This window comes from Papio anubis, chromosome 6 (genome assembly GCF_008728515.1).
Source record: "Papio anubis isolate 15944 chromosome 6, Panubis1.0, whole genome shotgun sequence".
Taxonomy (NCBI): Eukaryota; Metazoa; Chordata; class Mammalia; order Primates; family Cercopithecidae; genus Papio; species Papio anubis.
The window spans coordinates 111369052-111385749 of NC_044981.1; the positions used below are offsets into that span (position 1 = coordinate 111369052).

The following is a 16698-nucleotide window of genomic DNA, read 5'->3' on the forward strand; positions in this document are numbered from 1 at the left end:
CCCTACTACTGCTTTTGTGACACTTGATGGACAGTCTAAGGGTTTTACAGAAAAGATCTCATTGAGCTTCCCAGCACCCTAATGAGGTAGGTACTCATTTTAGCCTTACTTTACAGATGAGGACACAGGACATTTAGGCATGAGGGTATGAGCTCAAGGACACACGGCTAGTTAGTGGTGGAGACAGGATGAAAACTGGTTCTTCACCGCTTTGCTGTGTTGGGATGAAAGATCTTCAAACCGCACACTCTCCTCCTGGATCAGAAGCCCTGTGTGTGCTGGGGCCTCTGACGCTGGCCCCCCGACGGATCCTCAGGCCCTGAAACACTGCTCAAAGGGTCTAGATTCTGGGGCTCCCAGATGACCCATTCCGTTTCCATTTCAGCATTTCCTACTGTGCTTTAATAGTGAGTGTCTCATACAAATGATGCCCATGGAGCAATGCTGCACCCAGTCGCACGGGGCAATGCTGCACCCAGTCGCACGGGGCAATGCTGCACCCAGTTGCATGGGGCAATGCTGCACCCATTTGCTTGGAGGAGACACTCGGGTTCTACTGTGCCTGCTCTCCTGAGGGTTAACGCCATGTCATGTAGAACCTCCACATGCCCTGGCCAAGACCGCTTGGATGAGATGAGGCTGTGATGTGCCAGCATCTGATGGCATCCAGGGTTTGCCTGCTTCTTCCCACATGGCAAAAAGTTCTCAGTGTAAAAGGGACTTCCCTAAGGCCTAGAGAATAGAACTCAGCTCTCACCCTCCACTGCCTTTCAGTCGTGACTCGAGGTTTCCCTCTTCACCAGCCTCTCCTCCCCGCATGGTGTTTAGAGACTCCTGTTACTCAGATGGGTCCTGTGGGCCTGTGCATGGGCATTACCTGGGAGCCTGTTAGATATTTGGAATTTCAGAGCCCACCCCAGGCCTGCTGCATTTGAATCTGCAACTGGAGCAAGTCGCCAGGGGGTTCTGATGTGACCTGCACAATGTGGCCTCAGCCCCCAACAGCTCCAGCCGCCCTTCCTCACTTCACTGCCCAGCCCCTTCAGCACAGGGAAAGGGAAACTGGGGGTGAGGAGAGGGAGAGGAGGAATGGTGAGGGGGAAGAGGAGAGGAAAGCCTGCTTAACCCCTGCAGATGCAGCAGGTGGAGAGCAAATCTGTGCACCTGCAGGCCTCATTAACACCCCCTTCCCTGCCTGGCTGGGCCGGCTAAGAGTGGGAGGGGGGATGCTGGGAGACCACATAAAACATTGTGATGGATGATGGCTGGTTCTTGTCTTGCTAATTGCACAGGACTGCACTTCAGGTATATAAATGGGCTCAAAAGGCTTCCACAGCTGCCTGGAATACAGCTGCCATTCATAACACGCCCATGGGAAAATCCATTCTGGGTTCCAAACAATTAACTACAACTACACTTTTGACACAAGACCTGCTTGTAGGTGGGGACTTGCTATATGTTAAAACTTTAGGTATGAAGATGGGTATCATAGCCTCTGACGTTAAAGTTCCCAGCAGGAGGGTAACATTTTTCTCTGGTTACTCCAGTGAGTGCATATAATGGGGGAGACCTCAGAAAGAAAACCACACTTACTGTTCTACAGATTGAAACATCAAACACAAGGGTAACTGGTGGACACATATTTTTTTCCAGCTGCCTAGGTTACAACTCATACCAGGTAATTTCCCTGCCTAACCGCATTTTGAGATGGCATTTGCGGGCATCTTATGGCTTTTATAGAAGGTTTTATTTTTATTTTTATTTTTTAATTTTTGAGACAGAGTCTCACTCTCACCCAGGCTGGAGTGCAGTGGCACGATCTTGGCTCACTGCAATCTCCACCTCCCGGGTTCAAGCGATTCTCCTGCCTCAGCCTCCAGAGTAGCTGAAATTATAGGCACCCGCCACCACGCCTGGTTAATTTTCTGTGTTTTTGGTAGAGACGGGGTTTCACCATGTTGGCCAGGCTGGTCTCAAACTCCTGACCTCAAGTGATCCACCCGCCTCAGCCTCCCAAAGCGCTGGGATTACAGGCGTGAGCCACTACACCCAGCTATAGAAGGCTTTTTAAGATGCCTCTATAATCTGTGCGTAGCTATGGATTTGAAAAAGAACAAGCATTTTATAGTTTAAGAGAAAGAAATGAATAATCATATTTAGCCACAGGGATGCTGTCCCACCCCTGAAATGCACTCTCTAGGTCAAAGGCATATCTTACTGGTAAGGATGTCACTGGACTCTATGGCTGTTGCAGCTTCTGAGACTGCAACACGATTTCAGTACGGATGAGGCAGTGTAAATAGAAATCTCTACTCACGGTGACAAAACAAGAAGAACTCTGAAGGCGGTGTATCTGGGTCCATTTGACCAAAGCTACCAATGGAAGATTCTACTGCAGATAACATAATTTACTGCATGCTTGTTTACACGCACTATCTTTACAAACAACAAAACCCAATTCTCCGCCTTTAACTATCTGCTGATGAAAGGCAGTGCAGGATTCGCGCGGTAACTGGAGCTGTATTTGTTAGCTGCAGTGGATCAGAATGTGAATCTTCTAGTCATTCTGAGTCTGTCACAAAACCAGGATCTAAACCTGGCCAGGCTGGGAGCAGTGGCTCACGCCTGTAATCCCAGCATTTTGGGAGGCCGAGGCGGGCAGATCACTTGAAATCAGCCTGGCCAACATGGCGAAACTCTCTCTTCTAAAAATACCAACAAAAATTAGCTGGGTATGGTAATGAGCACCTGTCGTTTTAGCTACTTGAGAGGCTGAGGAAGGAGAATCATTTGAACTCACTTAGGAGGCAAAGGTTGCAGTGAGCCGAGAGTGCACCAATGCACTCCAGCCTGGGCAACAGAGCGAGAATCTGTCTCAAAAAAGAAACAAACAAAAACTGGCCGAGATATTACATGCCAGGAAGTGTGAAATGTCTTTCCTCTTGTTTTCAACTTTTCTTTCTTTCAGATGGGAGGAAAATGAGTTCAATCAGAAGACTCCCATGACCCCTTCCAGTGACGCAATCATCTCTTCCAAGAAGCGCAGCTACTTATTTGGGATAAGTGACAACAGACGAGAAACCACAAAGAATCTGCAGACGCGAGACTCCCTGACCTGTGGATACACAGCCATCTCCAATAAGTCTACGTTTAAACTAAAACTTCTCCTGTTGAGCAAGCATAATATGGAATTATGTTAGCAAGACCTTATGCATTCCCACAAATTTTCTCCCAATAAAAAAACTGTTATCAAAGGATTGTCACCCCCGAGACAAGAGTCAATACAGCACTGCAGGGAAAAGGGAGTCCAGACAGCCGTTGGGAGTTGACCTCTGGCCACACGCCTGGGGTCAGTGGAGATCTATGTTGACTTTATCTGTGTGCCCTTTAAGGAGGCCTCCTGCTTAAAATAACTAAGGAGCCACTAAAATGTACTTACTTGTAATGCTGCATTAATGGATTCTTCTACAAAGGCTGAAATTCATGGGCGTTTGCCCTTCATGACTGGAATTTTTACTACAATGAATCTTCTGAATCTTTACTGATTTTGGGTTAACTCTATTTTGGAGAAAGAATGAGTTCTATCAATAGCCTTTATGAGCACTAATTAAAAATCAGTACAGAGAGAATAGTTACATATTTCAAACTAGTCATTAAGAAATAAAAGAATATCCTTGGTATAAGTTTAAAAATTACTAAAGATTCTGTTTCATAAAGTGATAGAATCACAATTTCTCAACATAATTTTCTTAACTTAACATTGTACTTAGTTTTGTTGTGTTTCTGAAATAATTTATTTTCTGATTTCTCCTGAAATCTACTACCTTTTCCAACAACAACAACAAAAATCTAATTTTATTTTGGTTCAGAAAAAGAGCAGCATTTTTACACATATCTATTTTGTTCCTACAGTTCATGATCTGAAGCAGAAGACAGTCCTTCTACACCTTTTTTTTTTGAGACGGAGCCTCGCTCTGTTGCCAGGCTGGAGTGCAGTGGTGCGGTCTTGGCTCACTGCAAGCTCCACCTCCTGGGTTCAAGCAATTCTCCTGCCTCAGCCTCCCGAATAGCTGGGATTACAGGCGCACGCCACCATGTCCAGCTAATTTTTGTATTTTTGGTAGAGGCGAGGTTTCACCATGTTGGCCACGCTAGTCTTGAACTCCCGACTCAAATGATTTGTCTGCCTCAGCCTCCCAAAGTGCTGGGATTATAGGGGTGAGCAATTGCGCCTGGCTGACGATATAATTTAAATAAAAAAATTTTCTTTTCAATGAAGTAATGAAAAAAATTCAAGTCTTTATTTATTAAGCAGGAGTATTTTCTGAATTGTTAACACAGTGCCTGGCAATATTAGATCCTCAACAAGAATTTTTGGTCATGCATGGTGGTTCACACCTGTAATCCTGACACTTTGAGAGGCTCAGGTGGAAGGATGGATTGAGCCCAGGAGTTCAAGACCAGCCTGGGCAATATGGCAAAGCCCTATCTCTACAAAAAAAAAGAAAAAAGAAAAAAGAAAAATTAGCCAGGTGTGGTGGTGCACAACTGTGGTCCCAATTACTTAGGGGGCTCAGGTGGGAGGATCACTTGAGCCCAGGGGGTCAAGGCTACAGTAAGCCATGTGCACCACTGTACTCCAGCCTGAGCAGCAGAGCCAGACCCTGTCTCAAAAAAATAATTAATATTTAAAAAAACAGATGAGTAAAGATGGAGGACAATTAGAAAATAGGAAACAAACAACAAACAATTGCTCAGAAATTAGGCCTTTTCTTTCTGTTTCTTCCCTTTTCTTTGGATGTGAGGGGACAGAATTGTTTATATCAAATGGCCATGTTGATAATTATACAAACATAACTCTAAGATGATGCATGAGGATAAATGGCCCAGTATCAATGTCAAGTGACCAAGGGAAAAGGAGAGAGAGATACACACACACACTATATAATGAAAATAGATTGTGCTGCTACAGTTGGAATTTCTATTTGCTTGACTTAGTAGAGATGGAATCTCCTGGGATTTCTTTGGGGTAGTTGGGAACCTGCACCACTGTGACTGCATTCCTGGTCGGCGGGGATACTCTGGGGTTGATGGTGTGTGCTCTTAGAGTATATTTCTCTCTCGTTGTGGCTGATCAACCCTACGGCGTGGACTCTCTTGAGTGCCTTTTACTGTACGAAAGGACTGAAACGGTGAAGTTCATTCAACTCAGCAACCTTTGCTAACAGCATACGACAAGGACACCCAGGTGACCAGGACCCAGTCCCTGCTAAGAGCTTACTACAAGGACACCCAGGTGACCAGGACCTAGTCCCTGCTTGTGGAGGGGCAGACTACATAAAGCAGACCCTTGGGACATTGAGGTCAAAGTCATTCTTTACTTTTCAGTTTTTTTAAAAAAAGTTTTCTTTGTTGTTGTTGTTTTTATTTTTTTTTGAGATGGAGTCTCACTCTGCCGGCCAGGCTGAAGTGCAGTGGCACAATCTTTGCCCACTGCAACCCTGCCTCCCAGCCTCAAGTGATTCTCCTGCTTCAGCCTCCCGAATAGCTGGGATTACAGGCACCCACCACCGTGGCTGGGTAATTTTTGAATTTTTAGTAGAGACGGGGTTTCGCCATGTTGGACAGGCTGGTCTCGAACTCCTGATCTCAGGTGATCCAACCTCCTTGGCCTCCCAAAGTGCTGGGATTATAGGCGTGAGACAACGTGTCCGGCCAAAAAATGTTTTGCTTTCTTTAGTTTTTACATCAAAAGAATGAACAGAATGAATTCCTAACTTACAACTTTCTAAGACGTAAGTCAGGTTCAATTACTATAAAAATTACCACACTGTGTTTGCATATTGTGACAGTACCACACAGCTCAAGCTATACCAATTATTTCAGTGGCCTTGAATGACTGAACAAGTACAATTATTTCTCTTCTTTTGTAAAGAAGACTATACATTTTTTTTTTGGGGTAGAAAGCCTGTTCCTGATTAAATTTCTATTCATTTTCAAAAATTTACTTAAAATATTTTCAACATAGAAGAAAAAAGTCCTCCACTTCTAATACTGTTTCCAGAGGTAACCTCTGCAAATAATTTTTATGTAAACTCACAGGTAATTTTTGATTCCTATATAAGCAATGTGCTTATCTAATGTATATTTCTATAGTTATATACAGAAATTGGATAGTTCTACACGCACAGTTCTGGAGTTTGACTTTTAGAAAGATTAATATTTAAAATCAGTAATTAGGCCAGGCACGGTGGCCCACACTTGTAATCCCCACACTTTTGGGAAGCCAAGGTAGGAGGATCGCTTGAGGCCAGGAGTTTGAGACCAGCCTGGGCAACACAGCAAGACCCCGTCTGTACTTAAAAAAAAAAAATCAGTAATTAGGGTAATTTCTAAACAAGGAAAGGCACTGTAGAGAGACAGCGAAGAAGAGTTGTGTCACTGGGACATTATTTTTGTAAAGTCAAGGAGCCTGGTCCTTGAAAAATGAGAGATTAAGGGAGTTCTTTTAGAGGGAAAGAAAAATCAGTGTGAAGCAGGAGGCCCTGACTGGCCAGATGGAGACAAAAGAAAATAAGTTCTCCAACTTTCTCGCAGTGCTTTGAGCGTAAGTTTAAGAAATCAGGTATCACAAAGGACTAACAGTTGTAAGTTAAAAGACCAGGATGCATTTGAGAAGTCTTTTCCCAGATAACTGTTTTATCTTTATTTGTTCGAAGGACATCCTCTCCTTGGTTACTCTCACCTGTGGTTACCAGGTTCCTCCTGACCCATGACTGTTGATCAGCTACTTGGTTTCTCAATCACTTTCCTGCTTTGTTTTTATTTATTACCAGAAGATACATAAAGCGCCCCCCCATCTCAGGTATTACATTACTTCCATTTCATTCTTCATATTTTCAGACAACGTCCTGCTCCTGTGCCTGGAAGACAGGCGCGCCAGGCTTGGCTGAGTCCTGCAGCCCCAGCCATTTCTCTCCACGGTCCATGGAGTGTTGGCGTCATTCTCAGGCTTGCTGACCCATGTGAGCAGTTCCGGGCCAAATATCCACATCTCGTGAGATGTAGTGTAAGAAAGAATGTCTTCTTTGACAGTACCTTTTTCTTTTGTCTTGATTCTTTTATTTATCTATTTGCAAAGTAATAAATTGGTGCCCTGGCAACTCCAACAGTGACACTTCTGAGGGAGGCATTTAACATGTAGAAAATGTAGCTATAGATGTAGCCAGGCTCAAGGAAGGTTTCTGAGGAAGTGAATTTCTTGTATTTCGGGACCTCATTTATAACTTGTGTTTGTTAAGTTCTGACCATACTCCAGGCACCATGCTAAGCACGTTGTATGCACCATATCTCATTTAATCCCGAGAACCCTGCGAGGTCAGGGTTATTGTTATTTACATTATCCTCATTTTGCTGATTAGAAAAATGAGAGATTTCCAAAATGATACAAATACAGTAACTACTCAAGCTTTTTTCTTAAAAATAACAGGCTTGCTACTCTTTCATGGCCAGCTATAAGACACAGATTATTTGTACCTATCTGAAAAGTATAAATAGGTCGCCATTATGCAATGAAGTAACCAATTTAGTCAAAGTAACATATTTAGTCAAAAATTTAAAAAAAATCAATCATAGTTATGTCAGAAATGTGCTTTGGTAATTCTCTAGTGGGTTGGCAAAATCCAATAGAGACAGTTCTAAAACAAGGCCACTACTGATCAAGTAGCTGGTGTCTCTGACACTTACATGCTTCGTATTTATTCATTAACAGATAACAGAAAGGTCATCACTACAAGGGTATAAAATTATTTGTGGCCAGGTGCGGTGGCTCACGCCTGTAATCCCAGCACTTTGGGAGGCCGAGGTAGGCACATCACGAGGTCAAGAAATTAAGACCAAACCCCATCTCTACTAAAAATACACAAATTAGCCAGTCATGGTGGCAGGTGCCTGTAATCCCAGCTACTCGGGAGGCTGAGGCAGGAGAATAGCTTGAACCCAGGAGGCGGAGGTTGCAGTGAGCCGAGATCACGCCATTGCACTCCAGCCTGGGTGACAAGAGTGAGACTTCGTCTCAAAAAAAAAAAAAAAATTATTTGCATTTCATTATTTGTATTTGGAGAGCTATGGAGATTCTTCCCTGCCTTTCCTTATTTAACTGTAATGACCACACCTGAGCCTTTCAACAACCCTGTGAGACAAGTGAGGTGGGAGAGACTTGCCCAGTCCCATCTATAGGTGCAGAAACAGGCTCCGTGCCGTCATGTGAGTTTCCCTGAGCCAGTTAGGAAGGAGAACTGCAAGTGCGTAGGTTCTACTGGAGACCCAAAGTCTGAGGGGTAATGGGAACCAGATGAAGACTTTGAGGTGTGGGGAAAAGCATTATTGGGAGACAGGGGACTCTACCCTATATAAATTGCATCTTGCTGGGTGAGTTACTTCACTGAGCCTTCACTGCTTTTGTTTTTTTGATTGTGATTGCCAAAGGTCAGCCCTGGTTCTTCATCTATAACTACAGCATAACAATATATGATGGAGTCTATTTCAAAATTCAAATGAAATGAAGGACCCTAGTTTAGTGTTTAATACACAGTACCCACTGTTGTTATTTTATTATAGAATTGATAATTGCCTGGATGAAAGGAGAGTTGTAAATTATTTAAGATAGAAATAGGAAAAGATAGCTTAAACAAACAAAAAAAAACTTCTATATCTAATTATATATTTATTTTATGGGGAAAAAAAAGGTTTCATTAGTATTATGAGATTGTTCCCTAATTTTTCTGGGTCCACAATTTTACAAGTCACACTTTCTGTAGTTCTTATTTATGGCAATCAAATGTTAAGCTAAACCAATAGCCAAGACCTAAAATATTTAAATGAACAAGGGTAGCTTGATTGAGGTCAGATAAGGCTGTAAGAGAGAAAGTTTCAGAAGCGTGACTATAAACTCAAAACAGGTGTGATTCTAAATGGCCCTTCAGTCTTTAGGAGATGAAAGACTACCAACTCTTATGCAGCCAAAGATGCTGGGAAGAGCAGAAGCACAAGTTCCATTCCTCACGTGTCATGTTCCCACCTAGAGTTTTTGCAACATACTCATTCACCAGCCGTTTGACCCACAGGTGGTACACCGTGACAATCTCCACTAGGTGTGGCAAAACAAATCAATATAATAATATATTTTATTGTTTGGAAACTCAATATTAAGTAATCAAATTCTGGTTTCTGAGAAGCTCTTCCCCTGAAAATCAACTGTGATGTTGTGGGTTGGGTTTTATGTCAAGGTCCTACTGGCAACAGAATCATCATTCTGTAGTCCCTTTAAGGAGAGAGAAGCTGGAGGAGATGGGAAGAGGAGGAAGCAGGAAGGAAGGGGTGGGGAGGATGGACAGTGCTTTCATTTAGCCGATCTGGTGTTTCTCTCCAAGGAGGTTGTTATCAAAGGCGCAGCTGCCCAGACCTTACTGTGCCATTTCATTTAGCATTTCCCTTTTGCTTTCACCCCTCTCCCTCGCAACTAGACCCTTGCCCCTCCTCACCCTGGGAAAGCTCCTCCCCAGAGATAATAATAAGCTGTGTAGTAGAAAAACATAAGACAGGGAAATTATTATTTCTGAGACAGTCTCTTTCTGTCACCCAGGCTGGGGTGCAGTGGCAAGATCTCAGCTCACTGCAACCTCTGCCTCCCAGGTTCAAGTAATTCTCCTCCCTCAGCCTCCCAGGTAGCTGGGGTTACTGGCATGTGCCACCATGCCTGGCTATCTTTTTTTTTTTTTTTTTTTTTTTTGTGCAGTTTTAGTAGAGGCAGTGTTTCACCATGTTGGCCAGGCTGGTCTCGAACTCCTGACCTCAGGTGATCCACCCACCGCAGCCTCCCAAAGTGCTGGGATTACAGGCGTGAGCCACCGCACCCAGCCCAAGTCAGGGAAATTCCATCCATTATTTAAACTTCCCCTTTATGGTTTTCTTGGAACAGTGGCAGAAGAAGAGTTTGGAGAAGGGGGAGTCACCTCATCAGTGCTCATCACTACCCCAAAACTCGGCTGGCCAAGACTGGCTGAACTAGGAAGGAATTCAGGACTACCCTGTGACATAATTAAACTATTTTAAATACCAGAGGCCTACATTGTTCTGTAATGTCTCTTAGGTGATCCAGTCCAGATACCAGCTGAATGCTCAGGACTTCAGACTGGGTCTAGAAGTGGCTTACTGTATATTACAGACTGAACTGCATCCCCTCAAAACCCCTATATTGACGTCTTAATCCCCCAATACGACTACAATTGGAGACAGGAGGTCAAGGCTGTAGGAAGCCATGATCCTGCCACTGCACTCCATCCTAGGTGACAGAGCAAGACTCCATCTCAAAACAAAAATAAAAAACAACCCAAAAAGATCATAAGCATGGGGCCCTAATCCAATAGGACTGGTGTCCTTAAAAGAAGAGGAAGAGATCACAGGGATGTTTGTGTACAGAGAAGATGACACAGAGGGAAGACGGCTGTCTGCAAGCCAAGAAGAGAGGCCTCAGCAGAAACCAGCCCTGCCAGCACCTTGATCTTGGTCTTCCAGCCTCCAGAACTGTGAGACAATACAATAAACTTCTGTTGTTGAAGCCACCCAATCTATGGTCTTTTGTTATGGCAGCCCTAGCAGACTAACACACCTTACTTATGTGGATGTTTCCTTTCTTCTATGTATGTTTTCCTCCTACTTTAGCACCTTCAATTTCTGGACTGAAAGACTCCTGACTATGCTACTTGCAAAGGCTTCTAAACACAGAACACTCTTCTTCTAACTGCAAGGGCAGAGGCAGATAACAATGAAAGGACCAGGTGGGCACAGCTGTCCCTCCTTCTCTGCCCTCCCCTGGGTTTCTCCCTCTATCCTCTCCCTGGCTGCCCTGATACCTACAACACTGCTGGGACTCCGCAGCTGCCCTTCTTCCTCTGGATTATGCCACAAGTGCAAGTGGGAGAAAAAAACGTGGACCAAACATCCTCAAATCGTTCACGAATCACTTTTTCTTTCTGTTTCTCATAAGCACATACATATTATATTAAAAATACAGAGAAACACTATGAGACCAATATGATTTTTTTTTTTCTTTTTTGGGACAGAGTCTCACTTGTTGTCCAGGCTGGAGTGCAATGGCGCAATCTCGGCTCACTGCAATCTCCACCTCCCAGGTTCAAGCAATTCTCCTGCCTCAGCCTTCCAAGTGGCGGGGATTTACGGATGTGCACTACCATGCCCAGCTTTTTTTTTTTTTTTTTTTTTTGTATTTTAAGTAGAGATGGGGTTTCACCATGTTGGCCAGGCTGGTCTTGAACTCCCGACCTCAGGTGAGCCACCCACCTCGGCTCCCCAAAGTCCTGGGATTACAGGTGTGAGCCACCACACCTGGCCTAATTTCTTTTTTTTAAATTTAATTTTTACCAAAGTAAATCGTATGCTGGCTTAAGAGATCACACTGCTCTTCAGGGCTTACTATACAACATGACTATTCCCATGGCCGGGCGCGGTGGCTCACGCCTGTAATCCCAGCACTCTGGGAGGCCGAGGCGGGCAGATCACCTGAGGTCGGGAGTTCGAGATCAGCCTGACCAACATGGTGAAATCCCATCTCTACTAAAAATACAAAATCAGTCGGGTGTGGTGGTGGGCGCCTGTAATCCCAGCTACTTGGGAGGCTGAGGCAGAAGAATTGCTTGAATCCAGGAGGTGGAGGTTTCAGTGAGCCGAGATCATGCCATTGCACTCCAGGGCAATAAGAATGAAACTCCGTCTCAAAAAAACAAAACAAAACAAACAAACAAAAAAACCTGTTCCCTGCCTGTCACTGCCCTGCCCCCACTGGCATTCCCACTCCTGAAAGGCAACCACTGTCAACACTCAGTGGTATCTTTTTGCCTTTCGCTGCTGTTCTGGTCTTGCCGTTCAGATGTTACCCACTGGATTTCTAATGTCAACAATGGGGACTTCGCTCCTTCATATCCTACTACCCCTGCTCCCCACCCCCTCCAGCTCCCAAATATCGAGCTGTCATGACTTTTGATTAGATCAGGATTTATCAGAGCTATGTAACCGTTCACAGCAAGGCCATCTGATTTATTGATTACACTCCTGTTCTGCAGCTTGTTTCTGCTGGAGTCTTGTATCTTTGTTTGCTCAGCTTTCTTTGGAGCTGTCAATCACATACCACCACACTGGCTGAACCATAAGTCAGCTTTCAGTATGTTCACTTATAGGCTCAGTCTTTCACGGAGCCATCCTCCTGGCACCCTGTGTCCCGCAGGCCTACTGAACAAAACGTTTAGTGGGCTCTTTCTTGACCATAGTCCTGGGGATTCCCTGCACCTCTGCACTGTGGTAGTTTCCATTCCTGGAGCCACACTGTGGTGGCGACTCCCAGTGAGTCCCTTCCTGAGTGCAGGTGAGACCTGTGACTTGCTTCTCACCAGCAGAATATGGCACAAGTGATGGGACACACTCCATCTTAGCAGATTCTAGAGAAAACCCACCCCCCTTGCTGGCTTTCAAGAAATAAGCTGCCATGTTGCCAGTGGACGAGGCAGAAGGTCTCATGGCAAAAACCCACATGGCCTCTGGGACCTGGGTGTGGCCTCCAGCTGACAGTCAGCAAAAAGCTGGGCCCTCTGTCCTACAACTCCAAGGAATGGAATTCTGCCAAATGAGCTTTGATGAGGAACCCAGTCCTCAGATGAGACAATTTTCACAGTCTGAAGCAGAGAACCCAGCTAAGCTGACCCAGAGAAATGGAAGATAATACATGTGAGTTGTTTTAAGCCACTAAATGTGTCTCATTTGTTATGCAGCAGAGAAAAGAGAAAATCAATATTCTTCCGTGGTTTACTTGCTCATTAACTTGCAATCCTCCTACCTCATCCTCCCGAGTGAGTGGCTAGGACTACAGGCCACCACACCCATCTAATTTTCTTCTTTTTTTTTTTTTGTAGACATGGGGTCTCCGTATGTTGCCCAGGCTGGGCTCAAGCAATCCTCCTGCCTCGCTTGCTCATTTGAGTGAAATACTCCTCTAGTGGCTTCTTGAGAAAAAGGGCGCTGCGGGTAGATTTTTCTAAAATGTCTGGCTTTGTCATTATTCTTATCATACTTTATGAACGGTTTAGCTGGGTATATTCTTTTCCTTGAATTTTGAAGATATTGCTCCATTGTAATCTAGCCTCCAGTATTCCTGTTTTGTTTTTTGATAACTTTTACTGTCTTTTTTTCTTTTGAGGCACAGTTTCACTCTGCCACCCAGGCTGGAGTATAGTGGCATGATCTTGGCTCACTGCAATCTCTACCTCCCAAGTTCAAGCAATTCTCACGCCTCAGCTTCTCGAGTAGCTAGGATTACAGGCGTGTGCCACCAGCCCAAGAGAAAAACCATCCCCCTTGCTGACTTTTAAGAAATAAGCTATTTTTGTACTATTAATAGAGATGGGGTTTCATCAGGTTGACCAGGCTGGTCTTGAACTCCTGACCTCAGGTGATCCACCTGCCTTGGCCTCCCAAAGTGCTGGGATTACAGGCGTGAGTCACCACACACAGCCCAGTATTACTGTTGCAAAGTCTGATGCCATTCGGGTTCCAGATCATTTGCATGTTTCTTTTTCCCACCTTTGAAAGCTTTTAGTGTCCTCTTTTTGACTCTACTGTTCTTTTTACTATTATGATGAAGTGCGTTGGTGTGAGTCTGTATATTTATTTTGCTGACCCTTTTGATTTGGGAGTCCTTCAGTTCTAGGAGAGAAAATTTCGGGCGGAAGGCTGAGGATTATTTCTCTGATAATTTCTTCCCTTCTGGTTTCTTCTGTCTTATTGGAATTCCCATTATTTAGATGTTAGGTCTCCTGGACTGACTCTCTAATGTTTGAAACTTTTTCCTCATTTTTCTACTTCTCACAACTTTATTTTGGATAAAATTGTATTATTTAACACTTTTATTGAGGCAAATGACATTCAATAAACTGTACATGTCAAAGTGTAAAGCTTACTGTATGTTATTACGAAAAAGCTGCTATGAACATTCATGCACGGATCTTTATATGGACATACACTGCATTTCTCCTGGGTAAATATTTAGAAATAGAATGTCTTGACCATAGGGCAGGTACACTTTAACTTTTTAAGAAATGACCCCAAATTGTTTTCCAAGGGGGTGGTGCTGTTATATATTCCTACCAGCAGTGTATGAGGGTTCCAGTTATTCCACATCCTTGCCAACATTTGGTATGGTTGGTCTTTTTTTTTTTTTTTTTTTTTTGAGACAGAGTATCACTCTGTCACCCAGGCTGGAGTGCAGTGGTACAATCTTGGCTTACTGCAACCTCTGTTTCCTGGGTTCAAGCAATTCTCGGGCCTCAGCCTCCCAAGTAGCTGGGATTACAGGCGTGTGCCACCACGCTCGATTAATTTTTTGTATTTTTAGTAGAGTTGGGGTTTCACCATGTTGCCCAGACTGGTCTTGAACTCCTGACCTCAAGCGATCCACCTGCCTCAGCCTCCCAAAGTGCTGCGATTACAGCCGTGAGCCACCGCGCCTGGCCCAATATTTTTTTTCCTTTGGGACAGGGTCTTGCTCTGTCTTGCAGGCTGGAGTACAGTGGTGCAATCACAGCTTACTATAGCCTTGACCTCCTGGGCTTGAGCAACCCTCCCACCTCATCCTCCCGAGTGAGCAACTAGGACTACAGGCCACCACAACTGGCTCATTTTCTTTTCCTTTTTTCGTAGACACAGAGTCTCCCTGTGTTGCCCAGGCTGCGCTCAAGCAATCCTCCTGCCTCTGCCTGCCAAAGTGTTGGGATTACAGGCATCAGCCACTATGCTCAGCTGGTCAATCTTTTTAATTGTAGACATTCTAATAGTTTTTTAGTGGTATTCACTGTGGTTTAAATTTCCATTTCCCTAATGCCTGTGATGGTAAGCATATTTTCATGTATTTTCTTGGGTGAAATGTGTGTTCAAATCTTTCAGTCATCTTTTAAAAGGGTTATTTTCTCATTGAGTTTTGAGTTTTAATATTCCATATACAAATCCTTATATCAAATAGATAACTTGCAAATATTTTCTCCCACTCTCTAGCTTATTTCCAAATATTTGGAGTGTTTCCAGATGTCTTTCAGTGTTGATTTCTAATTTAATCCCACTGTGGTTAGAGAACATATTTTGTACGATTTGAACCCTTACAAGTTTATTAAGACATTTTGTGACTCAGAATATGGTCTATTCTGGCAAATGTTCTGTGTACATTTGAAAAAAAAATGTGTAATCTGCTGTTGTTGGGGGGAGTCAAGATGAATTGCAGCTTTGTTGAAGTCTTCTAAATCCTTATTGATTTTTACTCTACTTGTTCTGAGAGGGGTTTAAACAATTCCGACTATATTTGTGGATTTTCTATTTTTCCTTGTAATTTTATCTTTTTTTTTCTTCATTTATGTTGATGCTCTGTTATTATATGCTTAAACACTTAGAACTGCTATGTCCTGTACATGAAATGGCCCCTTTGTCATAATGAAACAACCTTCTTTTATATCCTTGGTACTACTCTTTGCTCTAGTTCTACTTTGATATTGATGCACCAATCCAATTTTCTTTCGATTAGTATTAGCACTTTTCCATCCTTTTACCTTTAACCTAATTATGTCTTTATATTTAAACGGGTTTCTTGTTGACAATAATAGTCGGCTCTTGCACTTTTAGCCAATCTGACATTCTTGCATTTTAGTGTATTTAGAATATTTATAGTGTGATTATCGACATAGTTGAGTTTAAATCTACTATGTTGCCATTCTTTTTCTTCTTGTCCTATCTGGTCTTTGTTCCTTTTCCCCTTTTCTGCTTTCTTTGGATTAGTTTTAATGATTTCATTTTATCTACTTTGTAGACAACTATATATTAACTTTGTGGACTATAACAAGGTTACAATTCTTAACTATAACTTTGTTGAATGACTGAAATGGTTACCTTACATTTATAGCACAGTCCTGTGTTGCTTAAAGACAGGGGTATATTCTGAGAAATGCATCATTGGGTGATTCTGTCACTGTGTGAACATCATAGAGTGTACTTGCAAACCTAGATAGAATAGCCTCCTACACACCTAGGCCGTATGGTACAGCCTATTGCACCTAGGCTACAAGCCTGCAGAGCATGTTATTGTTCTGAATACTGTAGTTGGATGTAACAGAATGGTAAGTACTTATACATCTAAACATACAATAGAAAGGGTACAGTAAAACATACAGTATTATAATCTGATGGAACTGCTGTTGTATACAGAGTTTGTTTTTGACCAAAACGTCATTATGCAGCACATGGCTGTATATACATTTCACTTTGCACAGTCTACCTTCACATATAATTATACTACTACATTACATATAGTTATACCACTTCACACAGAATCTAAGAATTTTACAGAAGCATGCTTCCATTTCTGTACTCTTACACTTTCTGTTATTGTTGCCATATATTTAGCTTCCACATGTTATAAACGCTATACTACATGTCTATTATTTTTGCTTTATGCAGTAATTACGGTACACAGTAATAGCTTTTAAGATAAACAGTAAGAACAAGTCTTTCTATCCATGTGGTTACTATTTTTGGGGTTCTTCATTCCTTTGGGTAGTTTCAGGTTTCCAACTGGTGTCATTTTCTTTC

The 16698-nt window shown here is 43.1% G+C and overlaps 1 protein-coding gene across 3 annotated transcripts in view; it reads right to left on the bottom strand.

Annotated features, from left to right (window-relative positions):
• Positions 1-16698, bottom strand: part of MTHFD1L (methylenetetrahydrofolate dehydrogenase (NADP+ dependent) 1 like) — a 234558-nt gene that overhangs the window by 9033 nt on the left and 208827 nt on the right. The gene's annotated exons all lie outside the window — the stretch shown is intronic.